The following is a 19893-nucleotide window of genomic DNA, read 5'->3' on the forward strand; positions in this document are numbered from 1 at the left end:
GGATTTGATTCAGTAAGGAACACTAACTGCATAAGCAGATGTCAACTGCTATTTGGTCTGGTGACCCTGGACTAGATAAATATATGGAAAATCTCACAAGGAGCACAGAACTAAGGATAGGAATCATCTTTAAATGGCAGAACGATGAGCTTACCAGCAAAGTTTTCAGTATACTGGATCAGTAGTTTTTGATATTAACCCAGAAAGAAAAATAGTAGAGGGTAGTATTCATCCCACAAAGGAGAAATAAAGCAGTAATACAGCACTCATGAACTATTTATTGATCTCATGATCTCTTTTTCATACATCATAGTCATTGCTTACTGAGAATTATCAAAGAATTATCAAAGAATTATCTAGGATACCACACACATGCCAGCATCCTAGATAGAATCAGCTGAATCAATAGGAAGAGTCCTGTCAGGTACTGTGGTCTAAACATCCAGGCCCTTAGACAGGTTAGCAGGGGCAGACTCTTCCCTTGGTGGTAAATCTCCAATCCATTAACTTCTAGTGGCAACAGTGTCTACACATGTTTTCTCCATTATGATTCTATATTCATATTAGCATGTAAACATCTGTCTCTCTACAGCCCCAAAGGCTGCACCCCATTCTGCTAAGCCTATTATAAATATATGCAGAATGACAAACTCTTCCTCAAAGAACTCTGTCTCTAGAGCTTGTCTCTAAATGCTGATCCTCTCTCTTGCTCACCTGATGGCAAAGAGAGAGAAATCATACACTGGACAGAATTATCCCCTATGGAACATTTTGTTCTGTATGGTGGAAATTTTACTGTAACATGGGACCAACAAAATGCCTGACCATTGATTCCTTTTCTCTCCTCTGAGTATCAGAAACAGGGAAGGGAAGCTGCATGTCATAGGCTACCTGCTTCTTATTTGTCTTAGCTGCTGGAGGAGGCAGGCAATTAGAATGGAATTTCGGGTATAATTTCATGTTAGACCTAATCCAGTGTAGCTGCAGGCTCTTGCTGAGAGTGACAGCCCAGCTCTCCCCTCTCTCTATCTGCTCCAGCTGTAAAGTGCCTTGCACTCTTTCTCTTGCACTGGACTGAGTTGCAGTATCTCCTGACTGTGGACCAAATAAATCCAAACCATCAATCTTATGTAAAATTGGTGTGGACTGGTGAAAGAGCGTGGGGGGGAGGCAGTGGTAATGAGAAAAAAAGTCACCAGAACGCTGCTTGTGTGAACTTACCTGGCAGTCTCGTTGTCTCACTCCCATTCAATTGGTGCAACAGAAATGGAAGGCTGTTGGCTGGAAGCAAGCAGAACAGCAGGATAGTTTAGATAGAGTCCTCTCAGGAGCCACTTACAGCAACAGCAGAGAAAGGAGGAAGTGTAACATCAGCCTTTAATTTATGCTGTTGGGGGGGCAGAGCAGCGTATGGCCTTCGCTGCCCTGACAACTGCATTCACTAGACAGCAGGTAGTTTTAAGGGAGCATTAAAACACTCGTGGCCCCAACCCTCATACAACAAGGAGAGAATGCAGTTATTGAAAGTTGTAGTCTCTTATTTCACTCTTGCTCGCTCTCAGTCTGCAAGATCACGAGTCCCTTCAGATTCCATTGAATTCAGCAGAAGGTAATGACAGTCATAGAATTGGGAATTTAAAGCTTTAAATCTTGCTCATACTATAAAATACTCTACTTGTAACCAAATATACTTGACATTATTGGGAATTATGTAAATAAAACCAAAACCACCTGCCAGACAGTTTTTATACTGGGGAAACAGAGTCTCAATTTCCAATGGCATTTTAAAATTTATGTCATTTAATAGAACAATAAATGTATATTTTCCAGTTTTGTCATTATGAGGCTTAAAGGCAGTTTCATGTGTGGCACCTACTTGCATTTAACTCCTGGATTTATTACAACGAACATCACTTTAAAACTACACATTCATATTTTCAAAGGAAAATGAATAGTTAATGGTTTCAGAATTATTATTCTTTTCCACACAATCTCATAAAAATTTCCCAATGAAAAAGCTAATAGACCAATGGCGAGACACTTACATATGCAAATATGTTTCAGTGAAAGAGTTAAAGTGCTTTATAATATAAATTTGCTTTCAGTGCCAATATAATTAGGTTGTAACAAGCAAACCCCTGCAACATAACACAGTGAAAATTTGAAAATTTGATTCTGCCTGGCAAACAACCAAGTCCCTGCGTGTGCACAAACCTGACATTAATAAGCTACAAGAGATTACATGATTTAGAAAAGAAGCACTTGGTGTTACAAAATCAAATAATAGATCTCTAGGCTATAATTAGGAGAATTGGGATTCAACAATGAAGTCATAATAATGTAATTTAGCTGTAAGTAACAGAGCCATGGAGTCACATTAGGAGGTGTGATCACATCTTTCAGCAAAGCTCGGCTGTGTAGACTTATTGCTGTTCAGTTTAGTCTAGTACACAGCAACCTGTTGGCACGGAGCTCAGGCTGACAGCCTCTTGTTCTCTAGGGGCAGTATGGCAAAGTGCCACCCGTGCATTTTTATTTCAGTCTTGTGACTTTTAAGTCAAAACAATAAAATTATATATACTGAGCACAGAGTTGCCTGTGAATATTTGGATAAATTACTGCACAGTGTGGGTTTAGAGGCCGTTTAACAACAAATATATGTATAAAAGGAGGAGAGAAAAAAAAAGAAAAACAGCTGAAGCAGGGTTTTAGGTTTCTAGTAGGCTTTGCGAACACGTTGTGTTCAGCTACATGTAATATTCCATTTCTGTTGTAAAGGTAAAGGAGAAAATATCTCCAGATCTGCACTATATGATAACTGTAGGTGTGAGCCTGCTTTCCACGAGTCTTTCACACTAATATGATATGGTTGTTTGGCACATTGAGCTCAAAATGCAGGTGCTGTGCCGGCACTTCATTCTGTTAGCAAATGCCTGGTGTGGGATGCAGCTCAGCAGCACTGCAGCACAGCAGTGCCCTGCAGCCCCATGCACAGCAGCAAGGAGCCCCAGGCAAGCAGCACGCCGGTGCTCATGTGGCTGCTGACAGCACTTCAAACTCAACGCTGCAATTTATGTGAAAGTTGCCATTTGATTCAAGCTGTTGTAGAATGGTACATCATACCAACAGCCCTTCTTCTCTGCCTGTGTATCACCCAGCCACAGCTCCGCCTTTGGGCTGTTATTAATTTAAGCTTTTTTTGTAAATTTTGGCCACAACTGTTTCTTCATCATTCACTTGTCATAACTAATAAAACAGATATACCGCATTCATTTGGTGAGTACCTCCTTCAGGAGCTGGTGGCTTAGTTACAAGTGAAATGCTACCTATTCCATTGTTCATTAGCTGATTCTTTTCCTGTGTCCCTGCATTCTTCACCGCTATCTAACAGTCCTGGGGCTGAACCACAGAACCCTCTGTCCCTCCTTTTCCCTGCAGGCTTCCTAGAGGTGGCTGAGCTAAGCCTAGCTCCCTGAGCCCCCAGCAGCCCTAAGCTGCCTTTTGTGTCCAGACTCAAGATCTGATTTCCCCTCACAAAGCACACATGCAAAGACTTAGCTGGTCACCAGGTTCTCAAGTGCAAAAAATACTTTAGAACGTGTGGGAAAGGATGAGGGGGAATTGCTATGTTTCTTTTTCTTTTTGCAGCCTACTAAACAGATGGGAGAGATAGGCATCGACTCTGCATCTGGACTGCCTGAAAATTCAAATGAGTTTGGATAGAACTTTGGAATGGGTTGTTCCATTCTTGTTACAGCTTCACTAGGTGAGTCTGGTGGTTCAACAACATTCCCATCTTTGGGGGAAATGTGAAATCTTCTGCTTTCATTTACTCTTTAGTGCAAAATTAAATAAACTTAATGCATTCTTTAAGGCAAACAAAAAAGGTTTCTTCCACCTGTTGCTTTTGTTAGGTCCATTTTGTTTTTATTTGCAGTTTCTCCCAATTACTGTTTATTTTATTAGTTCTTTATGGTTCTGCCTTTTCTTTTTTTTCTATTTTGATGACATTTTGATTTGTTTCAAACTGCCCTTTATTTTCATTTTCTTTCCAAGCATGGTGATTTACGTTCGTTTCTTCTATTTCTTTTATGCCTTAAATGATCTGTTTGTTTTATTTCCTTTATTTGCATAGCACTTACTTTTCATGACCTTTTTGTTGCTGCAGCTGCTGCTGCTTCTGGACTGCTGGTGTTTTCTCCTCCTTTGTAAGTGGGAAATGGAGAGAAAGCAAACCAAATCCCTATGAAGGCAAGCATCCAAACACAAAATCTTTTCTGATATTTATTTATTTATATTAATCTGCAGTGTGATTGAAAGGTATTGGGATTTCTCAAAGTACAAAACCTGAATATTTTCCTTCTTTTTACAGAGATGTGTTATAGCAACTCTTTGTGTTCCTATCTAAAGATCATAGCTGAGCAGCCCTCTTTAGGGTGTTTTAATTCTTCAGTAGCTCTTCTACAAGCAAAGACATTTTTAGTAGAGGTAAACATGAGGACAGTTGTGGAGGTGTTTCTTGAGGCTCTCAATCACTGATGGTGCTGACAACTTTGAGTTTTTGCTGCTGGTGTGAAATTCTGAATGGATGTTTAAAAATTAATATTCTTAAACAAAGTAAAATTTCCTGTAGCAAAGGTTACAGAATATTTATACTTAATGATTGCTGTAAGAGTGTGTTCCCCAGCAGGGGTCTGTGAGTCTGCCAACAGGCATATAGATATATGTATATTTATTTATACACACACCCACATATGTATGTAGACAAAAATTACAGTGTTTTTCATTTGCTATACCATTATCACAGCTGCATTGTTACAGTTATCTAATGTGTGGGTATATACATCTAGTGTCCATTTATATTACACATTGTTAGCTTAATGAAGAAAGATAATACTAACATAAGATTAACTAGACATAATGTAGAGTTCATAATCTCTTTTTTTGGATTCAGTTTAAATTTATTCTACAAAAGCTGATGTTCATTTAAAGTATTATTATTTCTAAACTTGATTCTGTGATTCACAGTAGAAAAAATAACTGGCCTTTAAATCTGATGTTATTTAAAAAAAAAAAAAAAAAAAAAAAAGCTTAATGATATATTTAAATTGGTTCCTCATTTTCTGGTGTTCTGTCACAAATTGGTGTTTTGCCAGAAAAACAGAGTATATATCCAATCAGCATCTTTTATTTTCATGCTTGGTTTGCAGTGATCTGTGGACTGAAGTCTGCATTAAGGCATGGTTTTGGGATACTTTCCCTTCTTGGAAAGTTTCTTATTGCTCCTTCCTTCATTGATGTTTGTACCATTTTATATATGTATGTGCTAGATAAACATATACATTTACATATACAGACACGTGTGCACACCTATAATGAGCTGAAGCCAGGACAGCTTGTGTCTCAACTTGTCTGCAAGTTATGCACATTCTAGGGAATGAAACTTGAATAATGTTCAAAGAGAAAGCGTGTGAGTTAGCCCAAGGGCAGAAGGCAGTCATGTGCAACAGGTTACATGATTTTACGTAATTTTGGTGGAGAGGGTGAAAAAAAAAGAACCCCATGTCAATATTACAGGAAATATTTTAGAATACATTTAGAATACAAACAGATTGTTTGTCCTCACTGATTCGCGCACGTACTTCAGTACAGTGCTTTGTTTTCACCATGCCAGAATCTTTTTCCTACCTTCCCTTAAAATAATTCATCACAAAAGGAAAATAAAATGAGAACAGTTTTTGTAGCCATTGCTAGCTTTGCTGCTCACTTCATTTCCATGGTTGGCATAGGTAGGCTTGAGAAAGTGGTTTGGAGACAGGTTACTGGAACAGCCTTGCTTTTTCTCATGTGGCCATATGGCAACCTAGAGTGCTGCTGCATCTTCAATCCCAGTCCCAGTTCAGGGTAGATACTTCCTTCAAATTCTGTGCTGATTTTCTGAGCCCTCAGCACTCACCAGTATGGTCCAAGCACAGCAAGATCTTCAACACTTAGTTCCAGAGCTACTGCTGCTCAGGAATAAGTCTACAGGATCAAAAAAATAGACTACAAATTGGAAGTGGGAAACAGAATTTGGGTTGAACACTCAGAAGCTCTAAATAAGACGTGATTTCTGCATTCTTTTCTCTGCAGAACCTCTGTTAAGAAAGTTAAAAAAAAGAAAAATCAAGCTTGAAAGAACCAGGTAACTCAATCCCATGCTGTCATATTTACAATTTACAGCATCACTGAAGGGAATAGATGATCTCTGCCTACAGAATCCTTCATGTCTCTCCAAAAACCATGCTCCACTCTTACGCTGTTTTTGTTTTGTTTTGTTTTGTTTTACATAGCTTTGTTTTCCTGTTTCATTGCCTTAAAGGCAACACTGTTATTGAATACATGTCTAGCTTCTGGATGCCATTGTTCGTATTTGCTTGTTCTTCTTTATCGATGTATTCATAGCAGAAAAGCTGTGTTCTTTTTGGCTCATATCATCACTGTTTTCTTTTATTGTCCACTTTCATTTTGTCATGTGATTATATCTATCTGGATTGCTGATGTCTCCTTATCTTTCAAGAGTCAAAGTGGTGATATACAGTTATTTCATTCTCATGAAATGATAGAAATATGAGTAAATACCAGGTGGGTCATTTCCTTCATTAATTTTGGCTGGGATATATATGTGTTGATGGGACTGTCTGAAGCTTTATTCAGACTGTATCATTTCCTAGTTTTGCAGCAATCCAAGAAGAGCAAGATGTCTTTTAAAAGTGTTAGTATAATATGAAAGGGATATCTATGATAGTGGAATTGTTACTCCCTGGGCATCTTCCATTTTTGTCCTTTGCATAGAGACACATCATTTCTCAGCAAGTCAACAGCCTATAGATGTACAGGTTTTATATTTTCAGGAAAAAAAAAAAAAGTGTCTTAGGTAAACAACTGAGGAAAACAAAACAAAACAACTGAGTTAGGGAGCTTCTCATATCCTGTCCCAGCATTATGATACCTGGTTGGAAAACTTCTTTTTAACAAAGATCAGAGCAATTTCAGTTAGTCTCTTTAGAAAGTTACTTTGAGTAGCACTGGAGTATCAATATTTTTTACAATAGTATTTTCTTAATTACCCATTCTCTCTTTCTCTCTAACAATTACTGTTTTTAAATGTCCAGAAGTATACTTAGGCCTTTCACTAAACACACAACATGGAGGCTACAGTTTAGACACAGCTCAGACAGTGATCCTCAGTTTCTCATCATAGTCTGCCTAAAATGAGCTGAAAAATACTTTTGACAGCACCAACATGGATCAGGCCTAATGGTCTAATGGCTTACCTAAAGTTCTTTTCTGTCTCAGTCAGTCTGTGTACTTAACAAAAGATAAACACACCTACTCATGTACAGTGATGCATTCCAAACTGAAGCTCCTGAATTGAGGGTTTGTATCTCCTGCAAAACTCAGAATGCAATCACTACTCTACTTCATTCTTCACCATAATAATTTCTTCAGTTTTCGGAATAGTAGTAAAGCTGTCTTATATTTAACTGAACTACTATATTATTGGACAAAAGTAATTTTACATATAAATTATTTAAATTTCATCTATGATTAGCTCTACATATGAGCAATGTTTTCAGAGGACAAGTCTGTTCTTTTTCAGAAAGCTGCATGCACTAAATAAATGAATAAAGACATGGCTGTATATTTCACCACTTATACTGGGAAGCATTCCTATCAGAAAACTTGGAAATCAAAACATTCCCTGTAGTCCCTCAGTGTGCATTAAAAATAAAGACTGTAGTCATAACTTTTTTTTCAAAACATGAAATGCATTTTATGCAACAATGCCTCAGATGAGACACAAACTCAACAGAGCTTACAAATATTCGACATTAGCTCTTTTCAGAGCATTGCTACAGAGCCTTATTGGTGATTGCAGATGCACTGGTATTTTGTAAACCCAGTCTTTAGATTAAAATTCATGAAAGATATCTCACTTGCATAAATAAATCAGGGATGCAAAAATAAAGTTTAAACATCCATACACTACTACTATCATTTTGCCAAAATGACACACAGCATGACTGCAGAATTTGCTGTAATACAGTAATTGAGAAGAAAATTTGTCTTGCTGTATTGCTGAGAAAGGTAAAGTATGTATCCATAGATTTAATAGCATATTAACTATTCATTGATGTCACTTTTTTGCATTACTTCTGACTCACAAATCCTATTAGAGACTTAGGCAATGTATCTCTCATTGTTAAAAAAGGGCTCTTGTCTCACAGCTAGCCAACAAAAATATTAAAGCCTATTCCCAGTGTAATAGAGAAGCCAGGCTAGGCTGTATGGGAAGATACGACAAGTCGCTTGCTCTGATTTAAGCTTATATATGAAATTAATGACTGAACTCATCATACCAAACATGGCAATCCTACACTGTACATGTAGATTTAAGGATTGACACGCACCCTACCTGGTTGTATATATTTAGTCAATATTGAATTTTGTTGGAGGCAGGTAGAAATTACTGATTTTATCATTTTCAGTGAAAAACTATCCAAATACTGTAAGACTGTATTTGACTTTCTATTTGGAGGAGAATGGAGTGGGCAAGAGAGACAGGAGAAAAGAAAAAATGTGGTAACTGTGGTACTGCTGCATTTCCTTTAGAACATTTCCATTTAGAACATTTTGTGCTTATCTGCAATCAGTTATATTGCACTCAATAGCCCCACCTTAAGTCTTCATTACTGTAAACACCTCACACAGGTAAAAGTGAGATAATATTTATGAGTTATCATCACTTAGAATGACCACTGAGATAAACGCTTCTTTTTGGCCAACATGATCTCATACCTACCCTCATTTGCCAGTGTTTATATGTTCAAAGAGTTTAGGACTCAGCTATCTATATACAGGCAGAGCAGCACCATGTACAGCTGTATGAAGAATTCACTACCAGTAGCTTCTGATTATTGACTGCTTTGTTAGGCATTCATGAATTATCTACAGACAGATTCAAATCTACTATTAGGCTGCATATCTTTAAGACATACAGACCAGCAGTCAGTACAAATAGTAGCTAATGTACAGCAGACTGACCAGTCTAATTTATGAACAATCAGGAATAATTCACCTTAAGGCCTAGCTGTGCTCCTTTCTTTCTTGGTGACAAATTCACTTTGCAGCTTATCTTCGTTAGTATCAAGACAGTAAGTATTGATAGTAAATAGTCACACAGGAAATAAGTAAAATTTAAAAACAAAATCTCTGGGTTTATTAGTATTTTTATCATTAGCTTCAGAAGAGTGCTCAAATATTTCAGTATCTGCAAGCAATAACAAACTAGTAAAAGTGTTTTTTGCCTTTTCACATGAATAAATATTTATAAGCATATTCCTCTTTATGATTCATGCAGGATATGATTCCACTAACTTGTTTTGTTGATAACCTCATAGGATTCAACAGGTCATCATCTCCTGGAGTTAAATTTTAATTCCTTCTTTATGACGGCTCTTTTCTGATTCCTTCTCTAGGAAGAAGAAGGAATTCTTTGCTATGTTCAGCAAACCAGATGTGTGAGCTGTAAGACTAATCCTTGCAAGTCTGTTTAGAACAACACTGAAAGTGGGTTGTTTTAGTCTAGTGTTTCAGGGTGGGGATGAGGTACTGGAGATTTTTTGTTCAGCTTTTTTGCTGCTGCTTTTTCATTAAGGACTTACCTTAAATTAGTAATTAAAAAGGAAATAAACACAAAAGCAAAACAAAAACAAAACAAAAAAGCCTGCTGAAACTCCAGAGTTAAAAATAGAACATAGTGGAGAAGAATGTAAGCCTGTGCCATTCAAAACCAAGCTGCTAGGGCTGCTCACTGAAGACAGGCACCTGTTCATACACTTCTCTATCTGCAGACCATTTCATGATGGAAGTACTTGCCTTCTAGATCTGTGATATAACTAAGTTTTTGAGATTTTTCTTCTAACTGAATGTGCTGCACTGTTTCTGTAAACTTGCCAACTGACATTCAAATAACTTTTATTTTCTGAAATAAATAATAAAAAATTGATAATTAACATGTGAAAGGGGTGAAGTTCTCACCTTTAGGTAGATTGAAATTTGACAGAGAATAGTAGAGTTACAATATAGTGAAAACCCAGGTAAAATGCACTTTTTGTAGTTGTCACATGCTGACAGATTTGTCTGACTCCTGAAGCCTAAACTCCTTGTACTGACCTTAGGCCTGCTACTGCACCTTTTCCAGCTAGTCACTCTAATCACTCTCAGTGTGTTTCAAATGCAAAACCAAACTAGATGAGCTCTAGGAATTACATAATGTATCAATTGAGCAGAAAGAAAGACTTCCAGCAGGAGACCAAGAAGATCCATTCAGTGATTCTAAATGTGCTTGTGTCTTTTAATTGAGCAAGAGATTTTTGTCACAGGCTTCAGAACAGTTTCAGATGTCATGAATAGGTTACTGCATTACAGAGAATAACCAAAGTCTTCCATTATGTAATGTACAAATTAATCACATATGTGTTGCTATTGAAACATCAGCAGTGATACTGATTATTTTCTACTGAGATTTATAAGTGGAATTATGGTCACTGATGGTCTAGCAAAAGATCTGTAAAAAGACACACCTTTTAGCTACTTGAAATTAAGGCCAAATGCAAAGTGCAATTTAGGAAACAAAGGATGCAGGACTGGTTACTTCAAATAACTGAATCAGATATTACCATCTCATTCCTATATATATATGTATATATATACACACACACATATATACACAAATGCAGAACATAACAGTGGCATAATTAAATACATGCACTAAATTAATAATTAGTCAAAATATAATAATACAGTTCCTGCCCCATAATAAGTCTTCTCCAAGCACCAGCTCCAGAGGCCATCATACCATTTTTTTTATATACAAAGACTGCAATGATGATGGATTTCTATGCATAGTCCCATGAGCTGTCTGCCTATGAACTATATCACATAAAATGATAGATGAGTATATTCAAAGCACTGAGAATAAAACGTTGCCCTCTTTTACAGCTAAGATATCCTAGAATCTGATTTTCTTTTAAAATGTGTTTCTCAAAAGAGGACTCCATAGGAGGAGGAAATAAAAAAATCAAACAAGACATCATCATTCTCCAAACTAAAATTCCTAAGTCTGAGAAGTGAATGAGTGAACAGATGTGATACGTGCAAAGAAAGCAGGGCATTTGTCTGGTATTAATGAACAGCATTCCCAATAACACTGATTTCTTCTGCAGAATACAGACATTGGGGCTTATACAGTAATGGAGGACTACTAAAATAATTGAAAACTAAAGACATACACCTTTCAGTCTGCCTTTCCTTCTGCCACTTACTTTATATTGCACGAATGAGATATTACTTTCATGTTTCCCTGAGATGTTGGTTCACTAGGGTAAAGTGAGCAGACTCAATTTCACTGAAAGTAATGTAGTGAGATTATCCAGAATTATTTCCAGTGGGCTGCATTTGTTGCATTCCTTCTGTTGTGAGAATATAAGTAAACAACTAAACACCTTTACTGAAAGCTGAGAATCTTCATAGTCATCACCTCTTCCTATTTCCTTGATTAGGCCAGCATTTTAGGTTTAGCCATGCTCAATTAACTCATCCAAGTATCAGTCCAGTCAGAAACAGTTGATTTAAAAGTGAGATAAACTGGGCATCTGTTTGGAAAAAAAATGATTATCCAAAATATGTGTTTCATCATGAGAAAATGAACTGTGCTATCTCCATATTTAAAAACATATGCTTCTAAATAGATTAACTTAATTTGAAAGTCTAAGAAATAGAAAATAGTAATCACAAGGTTGAAATTGAAACAAGGAGATACTAAGTTAAAATTAAGTAACCAGTGCGTTAACATTTTAATGTACTGGAACTTAAACTTGATACTGGCACCTTCATCAAACCACTTGAATTAAAGTGATTAAAACTAGCAATAAAGTCAACCACTGCAGCAGTGACTGGAATGTATGGGGTGTCAATGCGTTTGCACTGGTGCTAACAAAAATACTGCTGTATTTAGTCTCTGATTTGCTTTAGAGGTCTAATCAGAGCAGACAATACTCTCAAGCTATTTTCTATTCCTATTTTCTGAGAAAATAGAGATAGCATTAGAGACACAATACTAATTAAGAGGTTGTGTTATGGTATTGGAGAATGCATAGCAATGGATATCTTTTGTAGGTGATTAAACTGAACTTGAGGCACTGGAAAATCTCAGAAGCTGTTTTATTGCAAGACAACACCAGTGCTACAGATATTATTCCTATGATACTAGAAGGTGAATCAAGATAACACTGAAAAAGTAATAGTTTATTTTGGATTCTTTTTAATCTCTGTATTTGAAAATGTTTTAGTTGCTCCAAAAGTAATACTTTATTTCCTTGAAAGCTACTACACATACAATGAGCACAATATCACTACCTTATAGAGCAAATTCTCAGCTATAAAAAATTTTTCAACATAGCAGCAGTAACTACAGATTTTCACCAATGCCTGCCATGTTGTGCCTGTAAAAAATCTCCACCAGTGGAGGTGATTGTCAGTCACTGTTGTGACTGCTAAGACACACCACCCACTGCCTCACTGTGCTCACATCCAGCATTTGGTCTCCATAAACATACAGCAAGCATCGATGAACGTCAATGGGCATGATTTTTTCCTAACAGAGCAATTCACCTTTGCTTTATCAGCACTTCTATGTCAGACACCATTTTGCCAGACTGTGCCTCTCCTCCGATGTCATCTGTCACACAGCAACAACGTGTAATTGAATATAGGTTTGACATCTACAGCCAACATCCACCTCTGACATAGTGGGTCAACATAATAAAATAGGAGGCATTGCTTTTAGAGCAGCCCTCATTCTTTGTAGGTTGATGTGATATTAGCTAAATAATCTGCAGCTACCAGCACAACTAAAATTTGCATTCTTAATGAGCCTCAGTCCAGCCTCAACTATATACACATACTTTAAAAGCATAGGCATATATAGGTGCAGACTGTAAGTACATTTCTACATGTAGAACCTTAGTTATTGGTTTTCCTGGAGTTCAGCTTTGAACATAAAGGAGATGAAAGACTGATTACACAATCCAAATGAGAACAGCAATGGAAAGTCCTATTGTACGTTTAACTATTTATAGCACTTAAAAATACCTGTTGTCAGATATAAAAGGGCATTTTATATATTTTCCCAGGATGGTCAAATCACTATTTATATCATAAAATATCTCATAATATCATCAAGTTTTAATATACCTATTAAAAATAGATAGGAGTTGACTGACTCACACACTATTCAGAATACCCATTTGCAAATAATAAAGGAAAATTTGCCAGTAATCTGCAGTAAAATACGAACAGTTCTGTAAATTCAAGTAGCACAGATGCAGCATGTGCCAATTTAGCAAATACATACAGCCAAAAAGCTTCTAGAATCAATCCAATTTGTTCTGAAGTCACAGAAATGTTGGCGTTAGATGTAGTATAGTAATAACGTACAGCTCAGAAAAGAAAATGAGAACTAACCAATCTATCTGGAAAGCAGACGTGCAGAATGGTCCTTTATGCTCCTCATGCAATCCAGATTCAGAAGAGCTACATGAAAAAAAAATTAAAAAGAAAGGATGTAATAATAGACTTACAGTAAGCCAAATAAAGTCATTTTAAAATGACTGAAGAGCAATAGCAAACGAAAAATGCCTTTGGGTACACCATCTGTTTATCCATTCCATATTATACCTTTTCATCACAATTACCTAAAGTAGTATATTTGTATTTCTGTAATGTATGGAATTCATTACATAGTTTTGCAATGAAATTATCACACTGTGGCTGGGACATCTGCACCCTGTCATATATCATTCTATTCATTTCTAGTTAATTTAATCCTAATATCTGCCTACATGACAAGACAGATGTTCAGCTATACTGTATCTTCCATAGTTTTCTGCCTTGAAGAAACTTTAAGTCACTGAAAGAAATGTCATCTTTCAAACAGACATCTTACGGGTTTGGGAAGTATGCATGTGCAGATGTGTTTGTATGTATGTGTTTGTGTTTTTAAGCCATATTCCTTTTATAAGAAGAGTGTTTTACAAAACAAAAGTCTTTTAAAGCATTTTTTAAATTTAAACATTTTTCATTTCAGACATCTTTTTTTTCAAAGTGTGCTTTATTAATATTTTGCCATACTTAGTTATTTAATAGCATTTGGAAACATAATTTATTTGTTGAATTAACTTCTAAATCTCTTGCCTTGAACAGGACAGATCTTTTTCACCATTGCTAATTAGAAGTCATGGGCCAGTCTTCCTCTTTACCTTCTCAATCTCAACTCTCAAAATCAAATGATATTCAATTTTTAAGGCTAATAATACTGTCAGACAGTGCTAACCAGAAGCATCTTACATTTTACGTGTTTTGCAGTTGTTTGATTTGAATTTGCATGAACTTCTGCTGTTGGTCACTTAGTTATAGATGTAAAATAAATTTGTAGCATATCTATGTGGGAAAAGTAATGACCGCATTGTGAACTACTTGCTTCTAACCACTCTTGCCACAGTGTTCTTGTAGAGCTTTCAAGGCTGCCAAAGAGCTTATTCTGCTTTCCCTGTACAGCACAGATTGCAGACAGAAGGACTTCAGACTTTGATACCTATTCAGCAGTCAGCTCCCCATTCACCATTCCAATCTTAACATGGACACAGTAAATTCCTTCAGGCACCACAGCAGCTAACCAGTAACAGTAGAGCATTACTTAGAATTGTACTTAGTTTTCCTCATTTGGATGTAACTGAAGTCATGTTTGTGACTTTACGGTTTAAGGATTTACAACTGTCAGGCAAATCCTTTTTCCAGCTACACTTCCATAAAGAATACTGGCATTGAGCATCTTCATTTTCAAGCACACATTCTTCTGTGATAAACAAAATGTATTCTACTTGTCTGCCCTGCAAAACATAAATATCTCTTCAACCAGTATCATAGTAAAATAGCGCTTTCAGCATGAAAGCACGAGTGACAATTTTAGCATTTAACAGAAGACACAGTAGAACTCAAAGCCATTACACTGCTCAGTGCAATTCAAAATACTATTCTGCTCCATAAGTAAGACTAGAACACCAGGTCTTTGACTGGTCAATACTACATTCTGGCTGCTTAGACTGTTCCCTCAAATCCCTGTGTTCTCCCTGTTAACTGGGTAAGTATTTGTAGTGGAAATGCTAAGTCATGGCCTGAATCAGTGATGGAGAACCTGGTGGGAAGGCAGGGCCAAGCCAGGGGAGCTCAGGTGTATGCAGTGCACCTGAGTGACTGGAAGGGGTGGAGCCAGGATCCATCCCTTCCCAAACCTCATTTAAGGGTTGGCAGTGAAGGTAAAGAATATCTCTGGGGAGACTTTTGGAAGGTAAGAAATTTTTCTTTGTTTGTTTCTGTATCTGTGGTTGTTCTGTGGTTATTGTTGTTGGGCTTGTTCTCATTTGTTATAGCCTGGGATTGTGCTCTTCTTCTATTATTACTGTACCTTTCCTTCCATTATAGCATTACAGTATTGCAGCTATTATTTGACAGCCTTTCACTACCCAACAGACTAAAAGCGTGGTTGTTGTTACAGTCCCACACATTGGGTAGAATAGGTGTAAATGAACTTCACAGCTTAGACAAAATGGTATTTGTTGTGTACTTACAGGGTAACTTCTGTATTAACTATTTTCTGACACCACTGAAGAATATGTAAGTTTAAATTCTATGCCTGTAAGCTGCCAGATAAGCCCCAAGCAAATTATGCGCAGCTGTTGGATTGGATAACAGTAACAGATAATGCAATGGACCTCCAGATAAAAATAAATATGAACTGACTTAAGTGTATTAAGTGTCCAAAAATGACAAAAGACTTTCAAATTGTTTCTCTGATGTAGAGAGTGAAATAGTTAAGTTAGCTTATAAGCAGGTTGAGCAACAAAGGGACTCTGGGAAAAAGTTCTGAAATTACTTCTAGCCCTTTATTTTTATTTTATTTTTTTTAATAATTTTTATTTACTTGTGTTCTTGGGTTATGAAATTCCTATTTTAAAAAATTCCTTTTGAGCCAATTTAAACCAGGAACAGCCTGAACAAAGATATCAGGCCAGGGATCATCTAACATTTGTTGCCATCTCTTTTTTTTTTTTTTTTTTTTTTTTTTTTTAATTGAAATGTTAACATCCGTGTGCTCTATAAATCAGTAGAAACTATTTCTCCCAGCTTCAAAATCAAAATTTATTGCTTTCTACATGTTTTGGTGCTACTGTAATATTATTTCCAAAGCTTCATATTAAAAAAAATAATAATAATCTTATGTACATTTACAGGCATATATATATATATATATATATATGCCTGTAAATATTGTTGCATATGCATAAGCTGACAATGTGTTTCATACCTGTAACAAAGCAAAGAACCAACACCTCTGCTGGACTGGTCATTAATTATCATTAGCGAGTAATACAGCGTGTGACATTTGCCAACAGCTATTAGTTGTGTCTATTCCCATGTGCTTAGAAAAAGAAGAAATAACTGTGGTGTATTCCAGGAAATACATGAAGTTCTGATTCTGTGTCAAAAGACCTTCAGCTTTTCAGTAGTAACCACTACCGGTCAGGTGGCAATAATACAGCTTTAGTAACTGCTTTAGTGAAATGTTGCTGTCACCAAAAAATCTCAGCAGCCAAGGACAAGTATAGACAGCAGCCTTTTTCACACTAAAAAATAAAATGTAGTAGAATGACTATCAGGAATTAAGCCAAATTCTAGCACAGGATTCCTAATACATCTGAGAGGTTTTAGATTTCTAATACGAACTTAAGGTTGGCAATAGGCCTAGCTCCCTTGTGATATGAAACAGTAGCACAAGCCCTGGGACATTTTTGTTCTGTAGGATTATTTGTCTAGTTAAATATGTTTAGATAGGATATTTGGGTTTTTTCTTTTTTTTCTTTTTTTCCCCCATAAGAAATAAAATATAAAAATATAATCTAAAACTAGTAAAAGAATGAGAACTCGTATTTAAGGCTGGTTCTCAAGATTCCCAGAGTGGATCCTTGGGGATAGTCTGTTTCCTGACAACATGTAACAAGGTTGTTCAATTAGAAACATATGCACATAAATGAAAAGTGAGATATAACTGGAGTGAACAAAGAGATGGTCAAATCAAGACATCAAGTGGGATATTAAATTACTGAGACGGTGAATTTACAAAAAGGTTAGACAAAATAGGTAATGTTGAAAGAAAACGCCTGCAGAAAGACCTCAGAAAAATAAGCATTCAAGTTTCTTAGACTGGATGGCTTACTTTATAGATATGATCATAAATACTGAATAGAATTAATGATTTTTTTTCTCTCACTATTTTAAGAATCTCTAAGTATTATAGAAAGTATAATTTCATTTATATTTATCTTGCTGTACTCTTTGGGTCTGGCTATTGAGCAGCTGCCTCCTGAACCTCTAGAAGATATGTTATAGAACTGCGCATTCAGTAATATTTGTCAGTTGTCTTTATTCAAACTACTTTTTGGCAATGGTGCAGGTTTTGGGCTTCAGTGACTGTCAAAATACTGTTACCACAGACAGCAATGTTTTTAATAGTTAATCAAATCTTCCAAGTTACAGTGAGACACAAAGATCCTTTATGCTCCAATAGAAAAAACTCAGAGTTGAATGATCACATATTATTACCTTTTTCTTTGTTCTGGTGTTAGAAAGGGTATGAATAATACTTGCAATTGTAACTTCTTGATTCTATAAAGAAGAGAAAGGGATTATTGATGCCAGTTCTGAAAGACAACAAAAGGCTGTTTTTGTTTTTTGTTTCTTTTTTTTTTTTACAGAAGTTTTAAATACTATTATGCTTTTTTTCAAGCTTAAATTGTCCACACTTTGCCTGAAAAGGAAACTATAAGTCAAACTCCCAAAATTCAATTCCTGAGCCTCATATCAATTTGGTGTGCCATCTGAGAAAAATTTCAATGTCACACTCACATTGTCTAATGGTTGTGTTCTTATATTATTCAAGATCCTTAGAATCAAGCTTTCAAGGCACAAACTTGCAGTTATTTGTAAGCAACTTGCCAGATCAGACAAATACGCAGAATCACAAGAGCACCTTTTACCTACATGCAAATTATTATGCTTACAAAGTTGGGTATCAACAAATAAGCCTGTCAGTTTTGGGCATTATAACACCAAGCTATTGTACATCTTCTCAAAAAAGAAGAGAGAGTGAGGATTGTAGCTTGGACTTTAGTCTTGTCAAGCCTTACTTAATGTTTTAACAGCATATATTTATAAACTTTATTGGACAATAAACAGAGACTTTAGAGGTTTCTGAAGCTGAAGAAGAACTTGGTTGGCCAGCTCTCTTATTGTATATGCTGGCAACTCCAGGGAACACTGAGATAAAGGTGAGTCTCTATATTTTAATGATAGCCTCTAGTTCTGAAAATGACATGCATTACTCGTTTGTACCCTGGGCACTGTCCGGTATCTCCCACATAATTATGTACACAAAAACTTTTCTAAATGCTTGGCCCTCAGCAATCACGGTCAAGTGGATGCAGCAATGCTTCTCACGCCCTATTTTCTGTAGAATAAGAATGCCAAAATTTGCTTAAAATTTTGCTTGAGAACTTTGGAAATATATGCATACATATGAAAAGGACAAAACTACTTGTCACTGTTCTGTTGAGTTCTGAAAGGCTAGTAAGCACCTGGACACTAAGGTTTAAAAATGTGATTAAAATTTAAAATAAATAAATAAAATTAGAACTTTATAAACCAGGCAGATAAAGAGACTTTTGTCACTTAAGTTTCTCAAAGGAGTTTTCTCAGAAATACTTAGGTTTATTGCAGCAGGAAACCTGGAGTACGAAATACAGCAATTATATGAAGTCCTAGCCTTTAAATAGTATACATGGTATACTTGATTTAGCATGGTTTGGCTATCTGAGGGGAGTCGTACAATAAGTTGCTGAATTCTCTATACTAATTCTTTGCAGAAAACCTTAGCTTTTAGTATTTATTTTATTAGTCCTGTTCAAAACAATAACTTATGTAATTAGATGTTATTCTAGGTATTAAGTTGCAGAATTGGACCCTTAATCCTGACTCCATGAAAGTTTCATTTACCACCTTTCTAATTCATTTTAACTCCTTCCACGTTTCATATGCTTAGCTGACTGACTAGACAATCTTTGGTCACTTATGTCCTGCAGGTGTCTGTGCTAGTGAGTAGCTTTAAAATGTTTTCCATCCTGGGAACATGCAGGGTTTTTTTCCCCATTTGATTTTTAATATTATTTTTAATATTTAAGTCATTAGGGAACTCTGAAGGCATCAATTTGTTGCTTCAATAGCACGAGGTAGTTGCTAAATTTATTTGGTTTATACATGGTGATTAAAGGAGAATGATTCCTGCCCTTTGAGGGAGCTTATGGTGTTATGGGCGACATGTCAGCAATAATTAAGAAATATCCTGGTACAAATCCCAAAAGATACATATTTTTACAAATAATTCCCCATGGAAAAACTTTAAAAATGATGCACTTGTTCTGAAAAATGCTTCAAGCCTTCTCTAAATAGATTATATTGCTGGGTTATTTAAGAGTGCGTGACTTGAGGTGCACATTTTGCTTGTAACTCATAAAACCACAGTACAGTTAATCAAGGGGAAAAGCAGGAATAATGTTCAGTGAGCTCCTATGTCTCACAAAGCCATTCTCATTCAGCCAATAACACAGCTTCTTGTTTTATTCAATTGTAATAAGAAGAAAGTAAGAGTTTCTTCAGCCAAGACCAAAAACGCCTTTT

The 19893-nt window shown here is 36.1% G+C and overlaps 1 long non-coding RNA gene across 2 annotated transcripts in view; it reads left to right on the plus strand.

The window, feature by feature from the left end:
- The window catches only part of LOC125694491 (uncharacterized), a 111011-nt gene extending 107253 nt beyond the window's left edge, over positions 1-3758 (plus strand). For both annotated transcript variants that reach the window (XR_007377581.1, XR_007377582.1), the window contains one exon: positions 3649-3758. This is a non-coding gene — a long non-coding RNA (uncharacterized LOC125694491). The remainder of the gene's footprint in view (positions 1-3648) is intronic.
- Positions 3759-19893: the final 16135 nt, after the last annotated feature.

Source organism: Lagopus muta, chromosome 6 (assembly GCF_023343835.1).
Source record: "Lagopus muta isolate bLagMut1 chromosome 6, bLagMut1 primary, whole genome shotgun sequence".
NCBI classification, from domain to species: domain Eukaryota; kingdom Metazoa; phylum Chordata; class Aves; order Galliformes; family Phasianidae; genus Lagopus; species Lagopus muta.